Genomic DNA, 26,408 nt, shown 5'->3' on the forward strand with positions numbered 1-26,408 from the left:
GGATTTGCAAGGCCACAATACCAGTGACAGCAGAAGGCACAAGTGGGAGAGTTCCTTTGTCAGGGTCTCTCCATTTTAACTCCCCTAACTCTTAACAAGCACTCCCTGCTGGACTCTCCATAACAAGCAACATCTCCTGCCCTTCAAGAACTTTGCGGTATCCCCAATCCAACTTTGAGGTAACTGTATTTGGATAAGGGGGTTAGGCATTGCATGCATGCTCACACAAAAACAAACAGATTAACAAAAAACCATTTCAGGGAGCATTTCAGGGAGCAGTGAAGCAATCCCTTCCTATGACATGCAATGTTTCACATTTAGGCCACGATTTAAATGTGTCGTAGTATTTGAGTGTGCACCTCTGAATTGCAAGCAACTTTTAAGTTGTACATTCCTGGGAAGATTGTGCCACAACCCTTTTGTAAACCTCTGGGCTGAATCCACTTTGGAATCAGAGTACAGTGGTACCTCAGGTTAAGTACTTAATTCGTTCCGGAGGTCCGTTCTTAACCTGAAACTGTTCTTAACCTGAAGCACCACTTTAGCTAATGAGGCCTCCCACTGCTGCCGTGCCACTGGAGCACAATTTCTGTTCTTATCCTGAAGCAAAGTTCTTAACCTGAAGCACTATTTCTGGGTTAGCAGAGTTTGTAACCTGAAGTGTATGTAACCTGAAGTGTATGTAACCCGAGGTACCACTGTAATGTGTTGTGAAGCACACTCAGTGGGTATCTGCAATGTCATTTTAGAACCATAAAAACAGACTCTGTCTATTGTACAATATCCTGCCATGAATCCAATGAAGTTTAACTGGATCTATGCCTTTAGAGAAACACAGCTGTGGACTATGGTCTGATGCATGTAAAGCACCACCACATGCAATGTCTTATACTGCGCCTCAGTACCACAGTGGATCATGTTTCCACTTTCACCTGTTCTGATAAAAAGCCATTGGCAAGCTTGCTGTTCTTCAGCTCAAACGTACTCTGAAAGTGTTAGAGTATATGTACTTGCAACTAAATTTCATGCAGCACTTCCAGAAAGCTGCTGTGGAATAACAGGTCACCAGACATATTAACACATGTATGTGTACTGATTTAGTAATGACATGCCCCTAACCCTCTGATTTCATCTCCCCCCCCCCCACTAAGTGCAACACTGTTTATTCCACAAAAGCTAATGGCAACAATCCACTTATACTGAATAAAGGCATGCCTTCAAGGACATTAGAGTAGGACCTTAACCTGTTCCCTGCCTCAGATTGAGAATCAACATTGCTCCTCAAGGTAGCAAGTAGCAGCCACTCCATCTGGTGGCAGCAAGAGGGGAGACAGGAAGCAGGGCCCACCCCACCAGCCATGCTTATAGAGAAGCTCCATTTGATAGGGGCATGCAGCCACTAAGTGCTGGGGGCCAAATAATGATGTAAATCTGTGATTCCGAGCATTATTAACCCTCCATGGTTGAACCACTATGTCAACAGCATGCCTCAGGTCAGAGCAGGCCCCCAACAAAGCCTTGTGTTCCTCTGTACTTTTCTGTGTGCTATTTCTCTGTAGTTCCTGAGTTTCTCTGGGTCCATTGGTTTTGCTAGAAGGAACACTCTCCAGTGATGTGCTGCTTGTGGAGAACTGAGAAGCTGTGGGTGGTTTCTTTCTTTCTTTTGTTAAAGCGCCATTTCTTAGGTAGACCGGAGTATAATAGAACAGTGGAAACTTTATTCTACATAAAGATAAGATTTCCCTTATGATGCTGCACTGCTTCCCTTCTTTCCCTTACAGATACACCTGTGCAATATTTTTATGTCACAATGACAGGAAGTCTGTATTGCTGCTACACCTGTTGATGTGCCAAAACAAGGGCCAAGGAAGAACCTATGAAAGTTGCTTGGATGTGCTCGAGCAGTGAAGCACCACCACAACATAGGATCAGGGCATAAAAGAATTTTCCCTCAATGCACTTCTTAAACGGACACCATCATAATTCATTTCTCAGTTCACAGAGTTGCAGAATGTTTTCGTAAGTGTATCATTAAAAGATAAAAAGCTTATTAATAATTGCTGGAGTTCACAAAACACCTCGTTTATGTAGCCATTTTTATTAAATTTAATTACGTTGTAACATTTTGTTGCCAATAACAATTTTTATGGATCCCTATTTATTACGGCATTAAAAAGATATTATAACTTTCTGGAAGAGTTTGGATATGCTTGATTAGCTGTTTTAGTAAAAGAAGTCTGTGAAAGATAAAGATTCTTCAAATGACATTTTAATTCATCCCTAGCTATGAAATGAACACTTACTGAGCTTTCTTATTGAGCTTTCTTTTTCTGCCGTGTTTGCAGAAATACAGGCATTCTGTCATGTTAAACACTGACTAAGAACCTATCAGTATAATTGCCACTGAGCAACATGCTACTTCCTTCGTGATATTCCTCCCCTTTCTTCATCCATTGACCCTTTCTCTTTCTTTGCTTTCATTTGGGCATCTTACACCTTTGCCTCATCTTTTTAAACAATGGTTGGCCAATGTGGTTCCCTCCAGATGTTGTTGGACACCCATCTCTCTTAGGCAGCATGGCCTCAGGTCAGTAGGGATGAGGGGGAATATTTATTTGGTCCGTTCTCATTTAAAGCTGAATGATCAACTTTGTATTATCCAAAACAATATGAGCAAATGCGAGCTCCACTTGGGTTTATTCCCTTCAGGGAATTCACAAGCACTGGCCAACCCTGGCTCATTCAAGAGCTCAGTGTGTGCTCTGTATCCCACAAAAAAGCACCAGGGCCACAAGACTAGAGGGGTAGCATTCATAATACAATTCGAAATGCAAATATCCCCAGACTGAAGCTACATAATGTGTACATTCTCTGTCATTTTGCATTTAAGGACACCAAGGCTGCAAACCTAAACACTCTTATAAAGGTGTAAGCCCCATTTAACATTATGGGACTTACTTCCAAATAGACGGACACAGGGTTCTTTTCTAACTTGGGACACTGTTTGTCCGAGTGAGGTATCAGAATTCCCCTTTGATAGCATGGCATGTCTAATACTTATTTTGGAGGAGGAGCTTCTAGTTATAGGAATACAATCAGTGAACTTGCTTTAACCAACTAAAGTAACTTCAGAAACTAAGACGCTTAAAGAAATGTTAAGCATGTCCTTTAAATTCTTTTTTTGCAAGCTTTATGTCTCAAATTTGTTCTCACTGAAACTTGGCAGAACTTCAGTCTTCGAATGAACATGACAGACAATCTGTTTATTTTAAAACTTTTGGTAAAGCCTCGTTTGGACATTTGTAAGATATATATATATCAGAGTAAAAAAGAATTGCTTTCTTCCCATCACTAAGTTGAAATGAAAGCTATTTAACTTAGAAAATAAGCTACAGTGTCAGCATAGTAATTACATTTTATCAAAAATTTCATTTGGGGTTTAGTGCACACAGTTACTTCTGGTGGCGATGGTGAAGAATAAATGTCTTCGAAGTACACATCGACAGGATTCACTAGAATCATTATGGTTTATCATGTCAATGACTTTGAAGAAGCCATTAAGATCTTGCTAGCAACACTATAATGAATGTAGGGAAATTTGTTTCAGGTCCAGGCGAGATAGAATTGGGAGGGCGTATAAGCTAGCATTTCAAAGTATAAAAGAAACCGTAAGAGCTAGAAAGTGAGGATTTAATTTTTCTTTCCAAATGATGAGCTTTCTTTGAGATTGATAGCTAAACGAATTATTGCGCTCTCATAAGTACAATATTGCGAAGACTTTTCGGCAGAGGTTCTTTTCTTGAGACCCATGGGAAAGGGCTGTTAAGCTCAAAGAAAAACCCAATAGAAGCCTGCCAGGTGCCTATATACCATGCATGGTACTGTAGACATCATTTGGAGTTGATTTCATTAGCATCCCCAAAGCCAGAAGATAGCATGGCACGCATATGACCAGCTCAATGCAGGCTGTGCTAACTCGAACCTATCATGGCTTTACCCTTTCCTGTGGTTCTCATATCAAATGACCATGAAAGTAGATCCTCATATCTTGAGGAAAGATAAAATTGGTCAGAAACAAAATGGGAATCTCCAGATTCCAGAGTGACAAAGGTTGTTGTTGTTTAGTCGTTTAGTCGTGTCCGACACTTCGTGACCCCATGGACCAGAGCACGCCAGGCACTCCTGTCTTCCACTGCCTCCTGCAGTTTGGTCAAACTATGCTGGTAGCTTCAAGAACATTGTCCAACCATCTCGTCCTCTGTCATCCCCTTGTGCCTCAATCTTTCCCAACATCAGGGTCTTTTCCAGGGAGTCTTCTCTTCTCATGAGGTGGCCAAAGTATTGGAGCCTCAACTTCACGATCTGTCCTTCCAGTGAGCACTAAAAATTATATACCATCGAAAAAACCCCTCAAATGGTTCAAGGGGAGAATGGAAACTTGCCATGAGAATGCCATTCTCCCTAAAACCATTGTAAGGGCATTATAAGGTAAGCAGAGTTTATTCCTCAATAGGTAAATGAAACAAACAAACAGACAGATATATTTGGAATTTTCTACAAGAAATATGGAACTAGGAGTAATATTATGCTACATTTTTTTAGGATGTGAGATGAATGCCATCTAAGTATTCATAAGATTAAACATTCCAGATCATAAAAGAGTGCCCTGGAGAAAGCGTAAAATATTGGATTTCTAGACATTCAAAACAATAGCTGTAAATACCTTATTTAAGTGTATCAGTTTGGCTTAGGATTTCGATATATGGTTTGATTGCTACTGAGCAAGTTCCTTCCAGTGCAATTTTCAGTGGGGCTGACTCAAGCAATTTAATTTGGACTAGTAAACTGGTTGAAAGTCAGCCCAGTTCCAATTGCATGCCCTGTCAGTGTCTTTATATATGCACTATGACAGGGTTTATCTTCTACCCTCTAACCACCACCAGTACCCCACAAACCCCTTTACTGTCCCTCCGCTTTTCATTATGTGGCTGTGAGCCGAGCCCCCTTTTATACACAGGAGTACCCAATGCATCAGGAACTATATACAATGCATTTCCTATGGTTTCTGAGGCTATAAGACCTAAGAGAAAGGGTTCCAGGAGCTTTACCCGCTGTCACAGTTAGGTAAGCTTGGATGACAAATGAACAATGTGAAGCAAGTGGCAGCGGTGAGGGTACGCCATTGCAAGCTATCACATTGCAAGCTAAAAGCAAGCTGAGAAGGGTCTGGACCTGATTTATGGTGGACTGAAGGGGACTGAGTTTGCCTTTCTCTCTCACACATGCCTAATCAGACCTGATGTCAATCTCAGCTCCAATGAACACGGGTAGCTCCTGTTTAGGAATGGCTTTCCCCATTTACATCAATATTTGGTTCTTCATCTGCATTCTCCACCCATCCATTGCCACCACTTGCCACTTGCATTGGTGAGGGAGCAGGTGGTGAGGTTGTCTAAACTACTGAACCTTTTGGGCTTGCTGATCGAAAGGTCAGCGGTTCGAATCTGCCCGACGGGGTGAGCTCCCGTTGCTCTGTCCCAGCTTCTGCCAACCTAGCAGTTCAAAAGCATGCCAGTGCAAGCAGATAAATAGGTACTCTGTGGCAGGAAGGTAAACGGCATTTCTGTGCGCTCTGGCACTCATCACTGTATCCTGTTGCACCAGAAGCAGTTTAGTCATGCTGGCCACATGACCTGGAAAGCTGTCTGCAGACAAACTTCAGCTCCCTCAGCCTGAAGCAAGATGAGCACCGTACCCCATAGTCTCCTTTAACTGGACTTAACCATCCAGGGGTCTTTTACCTTTACCTTACCTACTTGCATTGCCACATATGCTTGCTGGGCTTCATCCCCCATTGACTTTGGCACCACTAAATTCTTCAGTATCCTTGGCTTTATTACTTTCTTCCAGATAAAGAGGGAACTGGCATGTATGTGGAGATGTATCAATTGTAAATTTTGCACCTCCCATAATAATGTACCATTCTCTGTGTGCTTTCCCATTCAAAGTCCACACCTGCACATTATATTGGAGCTGAAGTCCGTAAGGAAGTACATAGTGTTTTGCATTGCACTGTGTGTGTGTGTGTGTGTGTGCGCGTGCGCGCGTGTGTGCCTGCGTGCATGCCTCTACAGATACAAAGCTTCCCATTAGCACTTGAAAGAGAAAGCAAACAAAAATCTCACACATTGATTCACTGACCCAAGAGTTAGGTTCATTTCCATTTTCTATGATTCTCTGCAATTTAATTGATTCTGATTTGCCATTCTAACATTAATTTACAAGTTGTTAAATAAATAGCAGGGCAACCGATGAAGTAAACAGGAGAGGCAATCAGTGAAGCAATTGCTGCCTGACCATCTAAAAAACATCACCCGGTATATTTATTTAAATACATGGATGTTTAACTAAGGATTCATTTTGCCCTTTAACCTGAATAGAATGAATTCCTACTTTATTCATCTTCATAAGCAGGCGGATGGTCAAGGAGAATGCCAAAGGACAGCTGTCTAGCTACTACTCTATCTCATTTTCCTTCAAATAGGACAATGCCAGCTTTCAGACATTTTACACATGATGCAAAATGTCAAGATGACATCCCTCTTATATGGTTCTGTCAATGAGGGGTTACATTCTCTCCTGGTGGTTTTACCAGTACATTTTTACTGGAGTGGCTAAAGTGATTGGTGATTGTGGTTTGATGACAGAGAGGGAATTTTTGGAGTGATTGGGTGGGCTGGTGGATTTGTGTGAAGTGTGGGAATAGAAGGGGATGAATGATAGTGGATGATTTGTGTTTATGACATAGGGAAGTACACGGAATCTCTCTGCATGCTGTGTATATTTGTTTGTGTGTGTATATGATTGTGAATTTTGCATCTTGTCATTCTGGATGTGTCTTGGCAAGAGCAAAGGTGAAGAGGGGAGGGATCCTTGACTCTTAAGAGGTTGCAAAAATGTGCTGCTATGTTTTGCTTTTGTATTGTTTTATTTGGTAAAGTAGTTGTTTAGTTTTAGGGGGTTTTTAAAGTGTGTATAGGGAGAGAGGAGAGAGAGAGAATTTTTGGTAAGCAACCTGGACTCTCTCTTTGATATATGAGATGATGATGACCTTTTTTTTTTAGTTTTTAGCAACACAGAAAGATGGAGGGTGCAGGCTTGAAAACCTTGCCTCTCTGGAATCTACTGCTCAGATTTATTGCTTCACTTAGGGACTTACCCTTCAATAGGTTATTGTATTTACCACCATGCCCTGTTTTCTCAGTTTACATCCTAAGTAGGTGGTGAATTCAACATCACACTAAGTAGATTGTTCCCCCACATGCTGTTCTGGGGGTTTCCCCAACCAATGCTTCAGAAGCTCCTGGCAACCATATGGTTGTTGGATGTGGGGCAGGGCAGGGCTTGCCCAATACAGCCTCAAGGGCCAAATGGGGAAGCCAAGTGGGCCAAGATTGGCTCATCATGGACTGAAGCTTCCAACCCCTGGTATTAAGGGTGAAGCAGAATTCAATTCATTCTACGTTTTAAAGTGAACTGATGTAATTCACAGTTCCTGGACTTATACACAGATCATGAAACAGTGAATAATCAGACTACATAGTGTTCCAAATTCTGTACTGCACTTTCAGTTCAAAAATGCATTCCAAATATTATCTCACAAGGAAAAATATGTACAAAAATTTGTGTTTTAGGGAGAAATTTGTAGGAAAATGGTACTTTAGGGGATGGTACACATAAAAATGCATACAATTTAAATGTGGATTTTTCATGCATTAAAAAAAATCCACAGAAAATGGGACAGAATTGAATTCATTACTGGCTACATCTGAAGGTGGCATGGATCAGAAATAGATTGTTCAAGCCATCCCGATTCTGGTTGAGGGGCATTTTGTCCATTGCCTCAGACTGTAAAATACATTGGCTGGCCCTGAATCCAATTATTAAGTGCTAAACGTATAAAATTGATCACAAACAATTACTGATAGTGGGCAATCATTAACCGTGGCAGTACTATAAACATTGAATAATACTAGAATATAATGATACCTGTTATGTAAGAGGTGAACGCATCACCATCAGGAAACTGCAAACAAAAAATATTATTTTCACAAATTGCTGTAACAGGGTAAGATCATCCAACTATTGAGTAACAATAATGTGATCAAAAGAGAAACAGGTACAGAACAGTGAACCATACACCTACTTCTGAATAGACGTCACTAGACTGGGTGGCAAAATGCATATACATATAGGAACGTATTTCACGGAGAAGACAAGTATTCACAAAAACCTGCATGCTGGAATACATCTAACAGCTTTCTCTTGCAAAGGCAGAGCTACTCCTTGCAACACAGTATACAAATAAGTGGGAGCTCTGGACCAGGGACAGATAAGAAAGAGCTTGTTAAATATATGGCGACACTATACTAAAAAGAAGAAGTTTTTATACGAAGGCTACCCTCAGAATCACCACAGCCATTACCCACTGCTTGCTAGGAGCATGTTGTGGTGATGTGAAAGTTTTACTTTTCAGTAAATATTGCGGTAATATTAAACCAATTGTTTTGTGAAACTTAATTACATAACTCCTCCATTTCAAATAACTTCCATTGATTTTCTGCCAAGAGCGGATTCTCCCTGGGAAGAAGTCACTATGCTAGCGTTCATCTTAGTTTGGCTAAATGACTGCATGGTTGGGAGAGCTAAGATCAATTTTTCCACAAGATGAAGAAAAGATTGTGTTTGGTATAGATAACGTTTTATAGGAATCTCCATTCCCCCAACGCCTCTCTTTTGAATGCTGATCTTCACCAGTTCTGTTATGAGTCCCTTGCTTTTTAATGGGTATGACCATGCCTTTCAAACTGTGTTTTAGGGTACCTTGGGACCCAGGGGTTCCTCAGTGAGAATATTGGCAATGATCAGTAAGATTTCCTGAAAGATATATTTCCCATAGTAGAGACATCACCTTGCCAACAAAGGCCCGTATAGTAAAAGCTATGGTTTTCCCAGTAGTGATGTATGGAAGTGAGAGCTGGACCATAAAGAAGGCTGATCGCCGAAGAATTGATGCTTTTGAATTATGGTGCTGGAGGAGACTCTTGAGAGTCCCATGGACTGCAAGAAGATCAAACGTATCCATTCTTCAGGAAATTAGTTCCGAGTGCTCACTGGAAGGACAGATCGTGAAGCTGAGGCTCCAGTACTTTGGCTACCTCATGAGAAGAAAAGACTCCCTGGAAAAGACCCTGATGTTGGTAAAGATGGAGGGCACAAGGAGAAGGGGACGACAGAGGACGAGATGGTTGGATAGTGTTCTTGAAGCTACTAGTATGAGTTTGACCAAACTGCGGGAGGCAGTGGAAGACAGGAGTGCCTGGCGTGCTCTGGTCCATGGGGTCACGAAGAGTCGGACACGACTAAACGATTAAACAACAACATATTTCCCATTTCTACCTGCAGGAAAGTTTTGGGTGATTTCCAGGCCACACACTGCAATGCATTGGGAGGTTCTTTTTTTTAATTTTCAGCAACCCTACTCAGACAGACAATGTTGGGGGCAACCTAAACCTCAGCTGCTGATCAAGTAATTTTTTTTTGGGGGGGGGGGAATCCTTCTGGCAGCACTTCCACCCACCTGTAGATTAGAGCAGAAGAGGGAGCTCTACAGTGGTGGAATTTCCATCACTCCATTGCTGACAATAGATAGGAGGCCATTTAACCAGCAGAGCTGGGCCACTGAATCCAACACATGGACCCAGCTTTGGGTTAATTGGAAGGAACAGAGGTAGATTGTGCTGTCTCCTTAAGGATGCATAGTAAAGGGATGCATAATCTCCTCTTAATGCGTAGTAAACCCTTCTGTAACAAAATGAGTCAAAAGGGAAGCGGAAAGAAGCTGCTTAGCAACGATAGGAATCTCCGAAAGATAAACTGGGTTCTATTTTTTAAGAAGGTGTCTGCTGCGTAGCTGTCTAGGCTTTTGTTGCACTTTGTAAATTTGAGTTGCGTGTGTTTAGTCCTTCTATGGAACATCGATAATGTTTACTGTCTGTGGTTCTTTGGAGACAAGAAATGCATCTCCTCTGTGGGTGAAACAGCTTTGCTTCGCAAGTGTAGGTGTAATAGGCTTTATATTTAGACGATGTGGAAAGAAATGGTAGGCGATCACAAGCTCTCTGTTAATAGGCTGTTATTCCTTAAATAACTGCATTATTAGCAAAGGCACAGGGCTTTGCAAACAGTCATCCAATCCTGAGTGGGTCTCTGCAAATCCTGCTTCCTTTGCCCTTAAAGTTTGAAATCAAACCATGAGGACAAAGGCACAGGCATTGCAGGTGGAAGCTCAGCTTTCAGCAGAGAGCTGCGTATTTACCTGGCCTACACTCCTGTTATCATATAGGTAAGTTTTGCTTGGGGGGGGGGAATGGTCACATAGGCTAAATTATGACCGCCGCTTAATGCAAACTGCAGGCTGGAGATTCCCCACTGCTGTCTTGAAGTAAAGCACTTGAACTTGGATTATGAACTGCAATTTATGACTTCTTAGAATTCTATCATCTGAAATATCTAATTTGTTCCCAGCACGCACAGAGAGAGGCATGCACATGGCTCAGAAAGTGGCACTTAAGATTTGTATGCATGACAGAAAGAAATGTTGTCATCGGGCTTTAAATTGATTAATTTAAAACTGATTCTAAAATCATTTCAGGTTTTTGAGCATCACCCACAGAGTAGATACCTAAACTGCAAAGAAAACACTGCACATGCAAGAACACCTGGCTCATTTTGCAAGGAACATCTGGTTTTATCTGGGTCTGTATTATTCTTGCTGCATTAAATTCCCTTTCAAGTATGCTCCAAACTGTTTGCTAATCCTTAGTAAATTAATAAGAAGGTTGCCACAACGCTTAATCTTGAAGCTGAATTAGCAAAATTAACATTTATAGCCACCATTAAAGTTGATTATAAGTAAGCATACATCTCACATTTCTACAGATAGCAATTTCAAATCAAATTATCTTTGTCTTATTTAGTTTCAGCTAATTGGCACTTTTATAAACCAACGTGTGTAAAAAGAAAGAGTTCTGCTTGATTTAACTGCAGTAATTAGTGCATAGTATTAATGCCCTGCTCCCACTTCTGGAAGAAACGAGGGAGGTGTGGATTGTAAATCAACAGCCTTCTAATAAATAGTAGGGATTGGAGCATAAACTGCACATTATTTTATTCTTACCATTAAAAATAGACTGTGTTCCCATTTGGATCCTAAACATAGTTATTTCTATTATGAATGCATTCATATTTGAAATCTTATTTGGGTTTATCTATCAGCTGCAACACAATCTCACGGAGGTTGGTTGGCTTGCAATTTTCACCCTTTGAGTCTTCCAACAAATTTGCATTGCCCCACATTTATTCAAAATATTAGTTTTTGAAAAATGGCCCAATAGCAGTGTAAAAGAGATAAACAAACAAACATTAGCCTGTAGTGGGAAATAAAGCTAGACCTCAATTATAGAGTATCCTTAACAATGCAAAACTGAATTTTAAACTTATGAGCTATGGTTGAAAAGAAACTCATATGCACACCTGGGATCTCAGAAGCCCCCTCTGGCCAAATTTCCCCAAATGCTTTTTGGACACAAATTGGCTTTTTTAAAAAAAAAGTTGTGTCTTTTGGGAAATGGGAAGTGTTCACACTGAAGTAAGAAATGATTTTGCATGCGCAAGGATGCACACATAGAAGCATTTCATATGAAAACCAGTGTGATTAGTGTGTCTGACTAGGACCTGGGAGTCCAGGGTTGAAATCCCCACTCAGTCATGAAAGTCACCTTGGGCCAGTCACTGACTCTCAGACTAACCTAGTTCAAAGGCTTGCTGTTGGGATTAAATTAGGAGAGGAAGGACCAAATATGCCAGCTTGAGCTCCTTGGAAAATACAAATGCAATTTTTATTTTTATTTTTAAATCACATTCATGTACTTCAATACAGAGTGTTTCACAGTCTACTTACTCAGTAATCCTAAGTTTCTTGGCACAGGTTAATAAAGGGGGTTAATGCTTTGGTCCTATGCAGTGTCCTGAATACCACAAATGAAACAGTGATGATAGAGCATTGCCATAATCGGTGTCATTGCACTGATATTGCAACCTTACTCAGGGGCATCATGCCAATATAATGGAATGTTTCAGTGTCACTCCACTGCCCAGAGTTAGCATCATCAGATGTCACATACAGTGGTACCTTGGGTTACATACGCTTCAGGTTACATACGATTCAGGTTACAGACTCCTCTAATCCAGAAATAGTACCTCAGGTTAAGAACTTTGCTTCAGGATGAGAACAGAAATCGTGCTCCGGCGGTGTGGCAGCAGTGGGAGGCCCCATTAGCTAAAGTGGTACCTCAGGTTAAGAACAGTTTCAGGTTAAGAACGGACCTCCAGAACGAATTAAGTACTTAACCCGAGGTACCACTATATTCACATCATTCAAAGCTCATACTTGGAAGGTGGCTGTGCAAATGCTAGGCCAGTGCTTGATTTAGTAATGGAGTGGATGAGGGCCAATGAACTGAGGTTAAACCCTGACAAGATGGAAGTGCTGTGGGTAAGTGGTGCCTGCATCTGGGAACTGGGTATGCAGCCCTTTTCTAGATGGCATCACACATCCATTGAAGGAGCAGACTACTGGGGATTTTCTTGCATGCAGTAATGCCATTAGAGGCCCAGGTGGTCTTAGTGACACAGAAGGCCTTTGACTAGGTTTGGCTGGTTTAGAACCTATGACCCTTCCTGGACAGGGATAATGTTGCCATGGTAACCCACATTCCACTAACATTAATGATGAGGCATTGTCATTTTTTTTAAAGCTGGCAATTGATTAACACATTCTCTTATTTTAAGTGCTTTAATTTGTTTGGATAGTGTGTTTTTATTGTTTTACGTGAGCTGCTGTATTAACTGTTTATGCTCTGTATGCTTTATCCCATCTCAGAAGATGAAGGTCGGACTAATAAACAATAATAATAACGAAAAATATTAGAAATAATGATTATAAACTGTGTGCAAAGTAGAGAAGATTTAAGAGGTGAGGTAGGATTTAAGATTGGCACAAACCACTTCACATGCTGCAGTGACTACTTATAACTTTAAGATTTGAGTGTTATTAATTGACTTGCCCAGATTTTACATTCATGTCAAGGAGCTGGCATTTTATTTTATTTTACCCTGGAACTTGTAATCATTTATATTGCCAGACAGAATTATACCAAATAAACATTTTACCAAGTGTCATTAATGAACGATTGCTCCACAGTAATACCACTGAGTTCAAGGAAAACCATACAACATTTCATCACAAGGGATCGCTCCTGTACTACGGCCACATTGTGGGGAACAGGTATTTCCAATCACTCTTGCCTAACTCTTATATCTTCCTTTCTGGATCTGAACAGTTGCACAGCATGTGAATAAGTTGTTTATATTCCTACTGCTCACTTGACTAATTTAGGCCTATGTCATAATATGGGACCCACCAACTGGGCTGGGTCTAGGTTTGAAAGGATCCTGGACAAGGTGCATAAATCTGGGTCTCTCTTACACTGCTGGATCCTCTCATGCTTACCCGTAACTAGTCATGGCAGCAGATAGAATTTGCCATTTTAATTTCCCACAATGCCCTGGAGTGACACTAAGGAAAGAGCTGTCCAGTGTAGAAAGCCTATGGTAGGTGTCATATGTGGTCTGCTGAAGCTCTGGGCCCCAAGACACAACTCTAGGATTCTAGGCCTGTCCTCCAAACCAAATGCAGCCCTGCAGCAGCAATAATAATAATTAACAACAACAACAATTTATTTATACCCCGCCCATCTGGCTGGGTTTCCCCAGCCACTCTGGGTAGTTTCCAACAGAATATTAAAACACAACAAAACATTCTGGCATGCTAGCTGATTGATTCCTACTGTATCCCAGTCTCTGGCTGGGTTGCTCCAGCCACTCTGAGTGGCAAATGTGTGTAAGTTGCGGGCTTACTGTACAAAAAGCCAATATAGGCAGGTCATTGCTTTACAAAAGGGTTTAAATATTTCTGTGCTGCCTGCCACCCAGTACTGCACAAGATCTTTGAACTGTCAGATAGAAGGCCTCATCAGTTAAGGACAACAGATTTCAAAGAAAGGTGATAAATTGGGGGGGGGGGCTTTTTATTATTACTATTCTCTGGAGAGCCACCAGTGCATTATTCACTGATATTATGAAATGAGTGCAAAGATAGCTACTGACATAGAATTATGGACAAAGAATGGATCTGCCATGCTGAGCAAAGCAAGAGGGTTCAGTGTTGGCAATCTGTGTTGTGCTATAACAATACGCTTTTTAGATCTCAAAGCATGTTTGTATTTGGATGCTATGTATTGAGAGGGGGGGAGTTCTCAGTTCGGAAGAACTCTTCTATTATCAACCCTTCCTCCTCCCCACCCCTTGACAATTCACACCCCTATATTTAAAATGAATTGTTTGTCACCTCATCCATTTTTGTTCAGCTTTTTTGCCTTTTCTCTCAGTTGCAGTTATGCTTTCACATCAGGAGCTGTAATATAGAGTAGTTGGATGCTTTTATCTTTATTATCTCTGTACTTTAGCAGCCTTTTCGACTGCCTTAGACATTACTAGATTTGACTAGAAATCACCATTGCCGGATACTGCAAATGCATGTTCCTCTTCAGTCTCAGGAACTGTTGCTTGAACTTTTACACCTTGGCACTGGTGAAAATCTCTGTTAGGGTCCTAGGCATGTCCAGGGGACTGTACCCAAGCAAGAGTTCTTTTTTACAGCAGTATCAAGCTGAAATAAGACAATGTTGCAACAGCAAGTGCTCTTAGACCTAGACCCAACTAAATATATGTTTCCCCCCTGGATCAAAGCAGATACATTTAACTTTCTTTCTTTGATCCTTATGCAATATTACATACTGTTCCAAAAGAGGTTTGTCTTTGGCATAAGGAGTTTGCTAATTTTAAACTTGTTCTTTTCTAGATCCAGCCAACATACCGGTAATGAATATCCGAGTTTTCGAAAGCAACTCCACGTACAATACATTGTACCAGTCCTATTGAAATATTGCCAGGGCATGGATAGCTTTGGTCTTGCTCTCACTGTCCAGGAAGGGTCAGCTGGCAACCAAGCCACAGCCAGTGAAATGCAGCACGTGTCAGTCAGAACTTAGGTGTATATCACTAGTGCTGTTCCTATAAGCACCCACAAAATGGAAACATGATCCTTTTGGACACATGTAGGAAGCCTGTGGGGCAGTGGCACCCTGTGTGGTCTCTCCTTGAATGTATCTCCACCCCACAAAAAAACACCAAAACAAACAAACAAAAAAGAACAACCCCACAACCTGGCTATGGAGTGGAGAAAGAGTGGAGCAGGGCAAGATTTTCTCAATTTCTGTGCTCACTTCTGCAGTCTTTTTTAGGCTGAGCTTGGTTGTCCAATGCCAGTCTTGAGAGACACTGCTTCCATTTCCTTCCTCTCCTCTGGGCTTTTCCAGGCTGTCAGTTGGCAGCTTGGGTGCCAATCAACTCCACAGAGTAGAAGAAAGAAGTAGAAAAGAGCAACATTTCATTTTTTTACCCATTGCCTCTTATGGTTCTTTCCAGGCAGAGGATTGAGGAAATTAACCTAAGGAGGAGGGACAAAGGCAGCGTCATGGTCCAGTTTACGGGCGGTCAAAGTCCCGTCTGAGGACGCTGGGACTGGGGGCAAGATGGGGTGGGAGCAGGAACGGGAGTCCGGAAGCCAGGAGTCAGGAAGTTGAGGGTCTGAGGGTCCGAGAGCTGGGAGTCAAGAAGCCAAGGGTCTGAGGGCCTGCAAAGCCATACTGGTCACAGGGCGTGGCTCCTGCACACACTCCTGACAGGCAGGAACAAACTGTCAGTGGGTATGGGTTCCACAGGAAAATTAGTGTTGGAAAGTCTTCTAGTACCACCTTAGGAACTGAAGATCCTAAGAAGGAGTGAAACCATTGAACACATGGTGGAATTCAGTGTCTCACTCTTCCAATGATCCTTTCTGAGCAAGCATTTCAGCTTCCAGATGGAATGACCCAGCTCCTCCTCCTCCCATGAACTGTTCCCAGGGGTTCTCCTGACCCCCATGAACCAATGTCAAGGCAGGGGGAAAACCCCATTGCACAATCAGAAGTCCTAGCACAGGGCTTTCACTGATGGGCCTGATTAGATGAATCCCACCCATAGTACCCCCAATGCATAGAAATTACTCCAGAAGGATACTATGGTACCAAAAGCCACAGAGAGGCTTAGGAGAATGTGCAGGATCATACTCCTCTGGCCTTTTCTGGCATATGTCATCTGTTAGGAAGACCAAGTATTTTCTGTGCCAAAAACAGCCCTAAAACAAGATGGAAATGGATCCAGAAAATCAGTTTCACTCAAAAGTAGCTGAATGTCACTCTTGGGCACTCCCTCTCTCAAATACCCTGCCCCAAAAGGGAATATTATGAAATGTTGCCCAAGAATCTTACCTTATGCCTCTCATATTTCACACTATATCTTCTGAGTTCACGCTCAAAGTCATGATTGTTTGCAAACATTTATTTAAATAATCCCGTAAGGGTTCGGAATAATTGAAATTGATTTTGACATGTTGACACAAGGGACTGGGTCCTGTTAGATCTTAAGTGACTCCTGGGATGTGAAAAGAATCCTCAATTCCCAGCGAAGCTAATAGGAATTTCAAAGTTGCTCATCTTTTCCCTGGATGCTTTAGTACTTCAGAACATCAGACCTTAAATAATTGCATTGCAGTATCAAATATATCTGCGTGATAGACTCATTTCCTTTGCTGACCTATATTTGCTGTTGAAGATGAAACTTTCTGCACTGAAAATTGCTGTGATTTATTTGTATGCCACCCAGCACCACTCCCGCTCTCTTCTATTGTACTTAGAATTAAATGCAATTTATGGTGTGTTCATGTGCCCTTTCATTAATTAAAAGCAAATATTAACACTTCAAACTTGGGCATGGGAAGCAAGGCTTCTCGTGGAATTTTAAAGCATTTATTATAGCTACTTGAAAATAGCTGGTATGCTTGCAGAGTGCAGATGGGGAATTTGTGGTCCTCCAGATGTTGCAGGACTAAAACTGCCATCATCCTTGACCATGGACCATGCTGACTGGAGCTGATGGGAATTGGAATCCAACAATATATTGAGGGCCACAGGTTCTGCACCCCTGATCTAGAGACAGATGGTTAAGTCTTCTTTCAGCGCAACATGAGTTACAGTCGTGATCAATCTCTTCTATGAATGTTTAAATGTAATCTGCAAATGAAATCCAGATGTAGTTTCATTTGCTTATTTTCAACCCTTGTTTGCATGCATCACTCCTATCTTCCATGTTTACATTTAGATCCCAAGATCCTTAGAGTCAGAGATCCAGGCACATATATGGGCATGGAAGGTCTAAGTATTTTTGCTGCTCACATGCAACAGCCCAAACACTTCAGAACAAAACAGAACAATGCAAAAGCAAAAGAGCAAATCCTCAAACTGGTACTGGAAAATGAATCTTTAGTAGGAATGTAGGGAGTTGCCTTATACCAATTCAGGCCATTGGTCCATCCAGCTCAGTATTGTCTGCAATACAATACTTTGCCTTGATCCAGTATATCTGAAGGAGCGTCTCCACCCCCATCATTCTACCCAGACACTGAGATCCAGTGCCAAGCGCCTTCTGGTGGTTCCCTCGCTGCGAGAAGCCAAGTTACAGGGAACCAGGCAGAGGGCCTTCTCAGTAGTGGCGCCCTCCCTGTGGAACACCCTCCCACCAGATGTCAAAGAGAACAACTACCAGACTTTTAGAAGACATCTGAAGCCAGCCCTGTTTAGGGAAGCTTTTAATGTTTGATGTATTACAGTATTTTAATATTTTGTTGGAAGCTGCCCAGAGTGGCTGGGGAAGCCCAGCCAGATGGGCAGGGTATAAATAATAAATTATTATTATTATTATTATTATTATTATTATTATTATTATTATTATTATTACAATGACTGGCAGTGGCTCTCAAGCATTTTAGACAGGAATCTCTCCCAGCCCCACCTTCAGATGCTAGGTATTGAACCTGGGACCTTCTGCATGCAAATCAGATGCTCCAACACTGAGCCATGGCTCTTCCTTAGCAAAGGGACATGTTCGTTTTAATTTATTTGTTTGTTTTTGCTAAGTTCCTCTGGAATGCACCATTGACATCTATGAACAACATTAATAAATATAGTCAGAGCAACAATAACAAACACCCTAACATTGCAACCCCATATATGTCCGTCCGTCTCCCAGAAATAATTCTCACTGAGTTCAGTGGGAACTGCTCCCAACTATATGAGCATAGGATTGCAGTCTAAAGGAGTGGAATAGCCATTCTAGGGGCATTTCTTTCCAGTCTCTATTTTGTGGGTATGGTTCACTTGTGTACCTGCAAATTAAACTTGAGCAGTTTAAGTAGATTTGGCACTCTTGCACAACAAGGAAGCTGATGGGGAAACACGTCGCAAAGTGTGGGATAACAACGAAGACACGCAATGCCATATAACCTCCACCCAAACAAATCAGAATGAATGCTCAATTACCAGAGATGCCATATAACTGCCACACATATTTTGTACAAATAAATCAGGAGGAATGCTCAATAAACAGGTCAAGTGGAAGAACCCTCGGATACTTTTCCTGCATACCTTCTTCATATATATATATATATATATATATATATATTCTCTAAGGTGGTGGAAACATTCCCTTCATCCTGATGCTGATACATTTAGGGCCACTTCACACATTACAGGCACGACTGATTCCCTCCTAAGTGCTCAGTGACCATCACACTTTCCTTTGAACAGGTTAATCCTCAGAATTCTGAACATCCCTAGTATTCACCAAAGCAGCTTGCCAGACTGTGGTTCAGATATCCCCCAGAATAATAGGAGACGTGTTTCACTTTATTATTTCTACCTTGTCAATTGTATTATTTTGGAATTATTGAATACAAAGACCGCTTGCTTGTGGATACAGTGGAGATGTCAACATTTCCATCCGTTGATTGGTAGTGGTGGTAACAACAACAACAACAACAACAACAACAACAACAACAACAGTAACAATAATGGCAGCAACTTGGCTGTTTTTGTAAACACTATTATTCTTACACTTGGATTTATGGCTGTTCTTTGATCCTGTATGTGTTTTGGAGAACTGTAAATTAAGTTGTGAGTGTTATAGCTCTTATAGGGAGCCAATAAGCTTGATGAGTTGTTTGCTGACTACATGTGGGCGGGTGTTCCTCAACATTAAAGCACCATCATAGCAATTAGACTTGTGGTCCACACTCAGCTTCTGTCAATTCACTTGAGGGAAACACAGCATCCGATTGTGACATTCCATATGCTGCTGCTGCTGCTGTATGTGTGTGTGTGCATGTGCTCATGCTGCTCTCCTGGCAGCTCTGATGAGACTGTGAAAATTTGTCCATCCATGACGGTTACCCCAAGCACATTCTACTGGTGTTTACGGGATGAACCCATAGTTTTCCCATCAGTAACAGAAAAGGAAAACCTATTCATGAATCAGCTCTTGCAGCAGACATGTATCTAATACAAAACATTCCATTCATTGTTTTGGAACAGTGAAGTTTCATAGAGTTCACCTGAATGCTTTTTTTTTTTTTAAGGCTGTGGTAATTTAGGTGGGGTGCATAAATGCAAGCAATGATGCTAGTGCTTGAGAAACCCAAACCCCATAGCTGTGCAGGGTATTGCTTTATAAGTGGAATGCATTGTAGGAATGGAAAAGTGTCATTTCACTTCTAGCAATTCCATTTTCACCTGCATCTGTAAATACTGCTGCAGAAATAAACAGACCCCAGGGTATTTCCAGCTCCTTCAAGCTTAAAGAACTAATTTTCTTCTGGGAAGCCAGACCATCATTTTTGTCTGATTCTTGCCACCCCTTTCTTCTTTCTATTTCAATCTGAAGTCGTCTCTACCACTCGTACAGATCTCTGAATTTCTAGAGCAATGTGACAGCCTTCAGATTACAGAATACTGCCTTGCATAATCTTGTTGTTGTTGTTGTTTAGTTGTTTAGTCATGTCCAACTCTTCGTGATCCCATGGACCAGTGCACGCCAGGCACTCCTGTCTTCCACTGCCTCCTGTAGTTTGGTCAGACTCATGTTTGTAGCTTCGAGAACACTGTCCAACCATCTCGTCCTCTGTCGTCCCCTTCTCCTTGTGCCCTCAATCTTTCCCAACATCAGGGTCTTTTCCAGGGAGTCTTCTCTTCTCATGAGGTGGCTAAAGTATTGGAGCCTCAGCTTCAGGATCTGTCCTTCCAGTGAGCACTCAGGGCTAATTTTCTTCAGAATGGATGCGTTTGATCTTCTTGCAGTCCATGGGACTCTCAAGAATCTCCTCCAGCACCATAATTCAAAAGCATCAATTCTTCGGCGATCAGCCTTCTTTATGGTCCAGCTCTCACTTCCATACATCACAACTGGAAAAACCATAGCTTTAACTATATGGACCTTTGTTGGCAAGGTGATGTCTCTGCTTTTTAAGATGCTGTCTAGGTTTGTCATTGCTTTTCTCCCAAGAAGCAGGCGTCTTTTAATTTCATGACTGCTGTCACCATCTGCAGTGATCATGGAGCCCAAAAAAGTAAAATCTCTCACTGCTTCCATTTCTTCCCCTTCTATTTGCCAGGAGGTGATGGGACCAGTGGCCATGATCTTAGTTTTTTTGATGTTGAGCTTCAGACCATATTTTGCGCTCTCCTCTTTCACTCTCATTAAGAGGTTCTTTAATTCCTCCTCACTTTCTGCCATCAAAGTTGTGTCATCTGCATATCTGAGGTTGTTGATATTTCTTCTGGCAATCTTAATTCTGGCTTGGGATTCATCCAGTCCAGCCTTTCACATGATGAATTCTGCATATAAGTTAAATAAGCAGGGAGACAATATACAGCCTTGTCGTACTCCTTTCCCAATTTTGAACCAATCAGTTGTTCCATATCCCGTTGTAACTGTAGCTTCTTGTCCCACATAGAGATTTCTCAGGAGAAAGATAAGGTGATCAGGCACTCCCATTTCTTTAAGAACTTGCCATAGTTTGCTGTGGTCAACACAGTCAAAGGCTTTTGCATAGTCAATGAAGCAGAAGTAGATGTTTTGCATAATCTACCCTATTGTTTTTGGCATCCATCTGTCTCGGGAGACAATGAAGTGCACCTTTGGGGATGAGGTCAAGCTGTTGGAAGGTTGCAGCACATGCTGTGGCTGCAGATAGAGAGCAATGTGGGAGAGACAAGTTTTGTTGCAGCTGGGGCAGATGAAGGCATCCAGTTGTGCTGCTGCAGATGTACCATAGCATTTCTTCTCTCTGTGCTTTGGATCATAGAAACAGTTTGGGCATTACAAGCTGGTGCTCAGCTAGCCACACTGGGCAGGCAGATAATGCTCTCAATGAAACAGCTGTTGAGGTGACAAAACAACTTCAGTCCAGTCCTTGGTCTGCCTCCCCCCCCCCCGTTGCCTTGACAGAGTCACGTATCTATATAGTAGCATGCAAGTCAGATGAACTCTACAAAAATGAGGAATCTAATAATAATAAAAAACCAGTTGTGAAAGATTCAAGCAAACAAGATCTCTTATAATATCCTCAATGCAAATTCATAATGAGTGTCACACTCAAAAGCATGGCTTTTTAAGGGAATGGGGAGAGGGTTTCAGGCCAAAGAAGTGCCATGGGGGGCCCTGACCAAGGCACCACCACCACCACCACAACTGTCTCAACGCGTCTCCCCAAAACACACATCTTGGGGGGGGGCATGATCTTGTGGGATCCAAAATGGAACATCCCAGGATCCAATCAGAAGCTGGGATGGCTTCTGTAATTCCAGAATGTCCCACTTAAAGTGGCATTGTTCTATGGGATGTGTGTGCATGTCAGTTTTCAGTGCTGACAAAATATTTTTTTTAAGCACTTCTTTGGAGATATTTCTACAAGATGCTACTGAGCCCTTTGGCACAGCAGATAAAGTACAGGAACCTAGTAAGATGCTTGTGTTGAGAGTCAGACCATTGGTCCATCTGACAGCTCTCTGGCATTCCTGGCAGGGGTCTTTCCCTAGCCCTACCTGAAGATGCTGAGGATTAAACCTGGGACTTCCTGCTTAGAATTCTTGTGCTTTATCCCTGAGTTATGTTAAGAGAGTTCTGGTATGTTCAGCCCTGAAACCCAACAACTGATATCTCAGCCTAAACTATCACATGGGGTTCTTATGACAATAAAATGTGGGGGAGAAGATCCCATGAATTCAACCCCAAACTCTTTTGAGGGACAGGCTACAAAGGCAGTAAACATGTTCTGCTAGAAAAAAAGTATAGAATTGTTGTTTTTTCTTCTGAAAAGGAACCATCTGCCTGATTAAGCAGTCATTATGTGAAGATGCTCTCACTAACATCTTTACCTTGAGGTATTCAGTGAAATATTGAACGGAAATTCCTTAAGCATTTGATAATTTTAGCTTCTATTCCGAACTTTCTGAGGAGTTAAAATCTTCCCAGGCATACAGACTTTCTTGTTTGTCAGGGGAGTTCATTTTTATTCTCTTAGAAGTCCCCCCTTTTAAATTTAAAAAATACAGTAGAACATGGGGGGGGGGTGCTTCATTACAGGCAGCACTGCAGGAACTGTGCGATTCAAACAGATTCCTGCTGTTTTATTGAACTTTTTTTGGCCTGAGAGCAGGTAGGTGGCAAGATGGGGGGGGTCTTGTTAGTACTTGGGAGAGAATCACAAGACCATTTCCTAAAAATAGAAGATCAAGGGTGGGTTGGGCTCAGGGTGGAAGTCAGAATATTTGTTTGTATAGCAATGTTTTGGGAAACAACAATGGTTTGAGCAAAAAAAAATATTGCCACTTAATTTAAATTATTATTTGACTATGATGTGGGCACAACCATCATCAGATTGGGGGAGGCTCTTAAATTGAAATGATTGTTCTCTCTCTCTCTCTCTCTCTCTCTCTCTCTCTCTCTCTCTCTCTCTGTGTGTGTGTGTGTGTGTGTGTGTGTGTGTTACTCAACCTGCCTTTGAGAGAATATGAATGGAAACTTGGCTGAAATTTCCAAGAAACCAAAGCTCTTAAGAGGAGTGTGAAGAAACTTGTGAATTTCACAGATGTATTAAAGCCTGATAATGTAGACAATAATGTGCTCAGCAAGGGCCAAACCAACTAGCAGGCTGGGCTGAGAACCGAGTATTGATAAGCCAGTGAGAATGACTTGTATTGTATTATCATTTTAAAATGTGCTCAAGGTGTCATCTCACACTGGAATGTGGCTTCCAGTATCAAAGTATCAGTCTGCAAACCAAAAGTAATTTGTTATAAGGGCTAATGGACAGATGACAATTCTATGATTCTATGACTATAAAATTCTACATAGGATATCTTGATTTTTTTTCTTCATTTGCCCCATTCTGTGCCCCCTAAGTGTGGGGTGCCTTTGCCTGGTGGTGCTGTGGCCCATAGATTGCAGCAATATACCAGGCAATTCTATATAAGTCTGATTCTCCTAGAGCTCTGAGCCATTTTGCTTTGAGAATTTCCCACCTGCCCACCCTCATGTTAGAGCCTTCACTGAGCAATTTTGGGTTGTTGGTTGACAGGGCTGAAAATGATTTTTTTTTCTCACAACCTGATTGGCACTTGGTTGGGTCGTTCCCCCCCCCCACTTTGTTAGGTGTAAGAACGTTGTTTATAGGAGGGCAGAAATGGCATTGGGCAGGATCAACATAGTATGGGGGTTGTAAGGGGCCTGAGGGGAGGACTGACCATGGCATACCCAAGCTTGGGTTCAGTATCTGCCTGGTTGGAATTTGCACCCTGGTATCCCAGTGGGACCTTGCTTGCTTGGCTTGCAGCACCGCAGGGTTCCACACTGGCTGACTCCCATGGAACAGGTTTGGAGCGGTCCAAACCTGGCAAATCCATTCCATCAACATGGGCCTTGTGGAATGATGAACTGATCCTGGGACCCAATGCTATGCCAACCCTTGCCTTGCCTGCTGCTGTCAATAAAGCTTTAGCCTGATTTCATCCCATCGCCATTGTATAGTCTGGTTATTTTGCTGCTCTCATGGGTCACATAATGCACTTGCTTGGGCACAAAGGTGTTGGGTCATATGTACACACGCTGGCAAGTCATGAATAAACCCCATCCTTCAATCTCCTATCTGAATAAATAAAACCCATTCATGGTTGCATTTTTAAGCAAAATACCCTCTGCCTTTACAAAATTCTATGCAAAGCAGGTTGCATGTTACAGAATTCATGATGCCAGGCCTTAAAGGAAAGGTGAATTTTGAAAGCAGGAGAGCAATGGAAGATCACTTGCATGAGGTCAGGGTCAGGGCAAGCATAGTTCTGTGTTCAATCTGCTACAAAGAAGATGAGCAAGATTATGTTTGCTACCCCTCTGTGAACCAATGCGTCCACGTCTCTCTCTCCCCACCTGTCAGGGACTCACAGGATGCCGATGAGCACTCTTCTGGGGTGAACATGAGGCATACTTCTGCATTCCTTACCAAGAAAGCCTATGCGCATGGCGTTGCTTATTGAACACAGTGTGTACAGAATTTTTCTTTGTTAAGCAAATCCTTTGTGGAAGCTTTCCTTTGTGAACTAGATCCTAATAGCATATTGACAAGCATAAATGTACCGCAGTTGACTTGCTGAGAAGCGATGAGTGGCCGAGTTACATAGAGGCTAGTAATAGACAACAAGAACTGTGCTGAATTTGAGATGCTGGAATAGAATGATTTGGTTTGGCTGCAGCATTTAACCTTCCATCTCCACATGATTATTTCTTTGTGTCTAGGGACAATGCTCCTCTTTCATCCTTTCATCTTCCTTCTGCAGGAGAACCCCCCAGCAGGGATTAGAAATAATCTGAATACCATTAAATTGAGCTTTTCTACCATGCTTCAATGTAGCCAAGTGAGAGGCTGATCAACATAATTCTACAAAGAAGATATTAGAAAGTACAAACACGGCAAGTCACCTTAGATGGTTCTCCTAAAGTTCCTAGTGAGGCCAAGTGAAAATGGTTTGTATCACTGCATCAAGTAGCTCCAAGCTTTGAACATAAAGGGCTCCCTCTTAAGGGACGAGATACAATTCACTGTTTATGCTGTCTCAGTTCTGAGCCTTTCCTAATCAAAAGAAGCTAACTGTGCCAAACCGTTAGATGTCAAGAATCTGTGATATAAATTATCTCCTAAGCACTGAGCAGATATCATCAAACTTAATTAGGACTTTACACACACAGGATGTGATATATGATTCAAAAAGGTGGAGGTTACTGTTTGAACTAGTAAGCCAATGCGCTCCTTGAAAATTATAATAAGCTCGCTCGTTTCCTGGAGCAGAGTCTGGAGAACTTTTTCATGAATAGTCTGATCAGCAAATCTCAGTTATGGTCCAGGTTGTCAGCTTGTTTAGCTTAGTGATGGTCAATGCTGTGGCTTCTACAATCAAAGCGCATTTATATAGCACATTTTGCAAAACTACATGATTAAACGTATCAACTCGCTATAACCCTGTGAGGTTCCCCCCCCCAATATGCTGAAAGAATGTGTGGTGGGGGTTGCACGTGAGCCAGCCCTGTACCTAGGCCCCAACGTTATTAGCGACCATGCTCACCTGCTGACCATGCATTTGGCTGGCATGTCAAGGAGCCCTATCTGCACAGGGGGCCCCTGGCCCAACCAGGTTCCCCATCAGCCCTTTCACAAGCTGGTTGAATGTGGCAGCTCGATGAGTTCATCACTGAGCAGAGAAAAGAAGTCTGTGTCATGGTTCAGACTCTCAACTGCCACACTACACTGTATCTCCACATGGACACCCATATTAATTCATCACAACCTGGAGATGAAAATTTATTGGAGAGGGGGAGGCAAACTGTCATAGTACACCAGAAGCAGGGCCGGAAGAGATCTGAGATGCTGGAAGGCTTAGGTGAGTAAGAAAGCTACACCTAGGACTGATGCGAGAAGGAGGAAGTAGCGCCAAAAGTTGAGACTGAGTGATTTCAGAATAACAAGTAGCTCCAACCAGAGGCTGAACACTCAGGTGGCAGGTAGTGTCACCTTCTTATAAATATAAGATTTTAAAGATGACAATATAGCATTTTAAGCAGTTTCACTCCAAAGTCATTCGAATGCTTTCCTTACTGCAACAACTTGCGTATATCTGTACAGTCTAATTAAAAAGAACAACATCCGTAGTCTATTGTTAGCTCAGCCACAACTTAATGGAGTTTGA

This window comes from Podarcis liolepis (assembly GCF_965112155.1).
Source record: "Podarcis liolepis genome assembly, chromosome: 3".
Taxonomy (NCBI): Eukaryota; Metazoa; Chordata; class Lepidosauria; order Squamata; family Lacertidae; genus Podarcis; species Podarcis liolepis.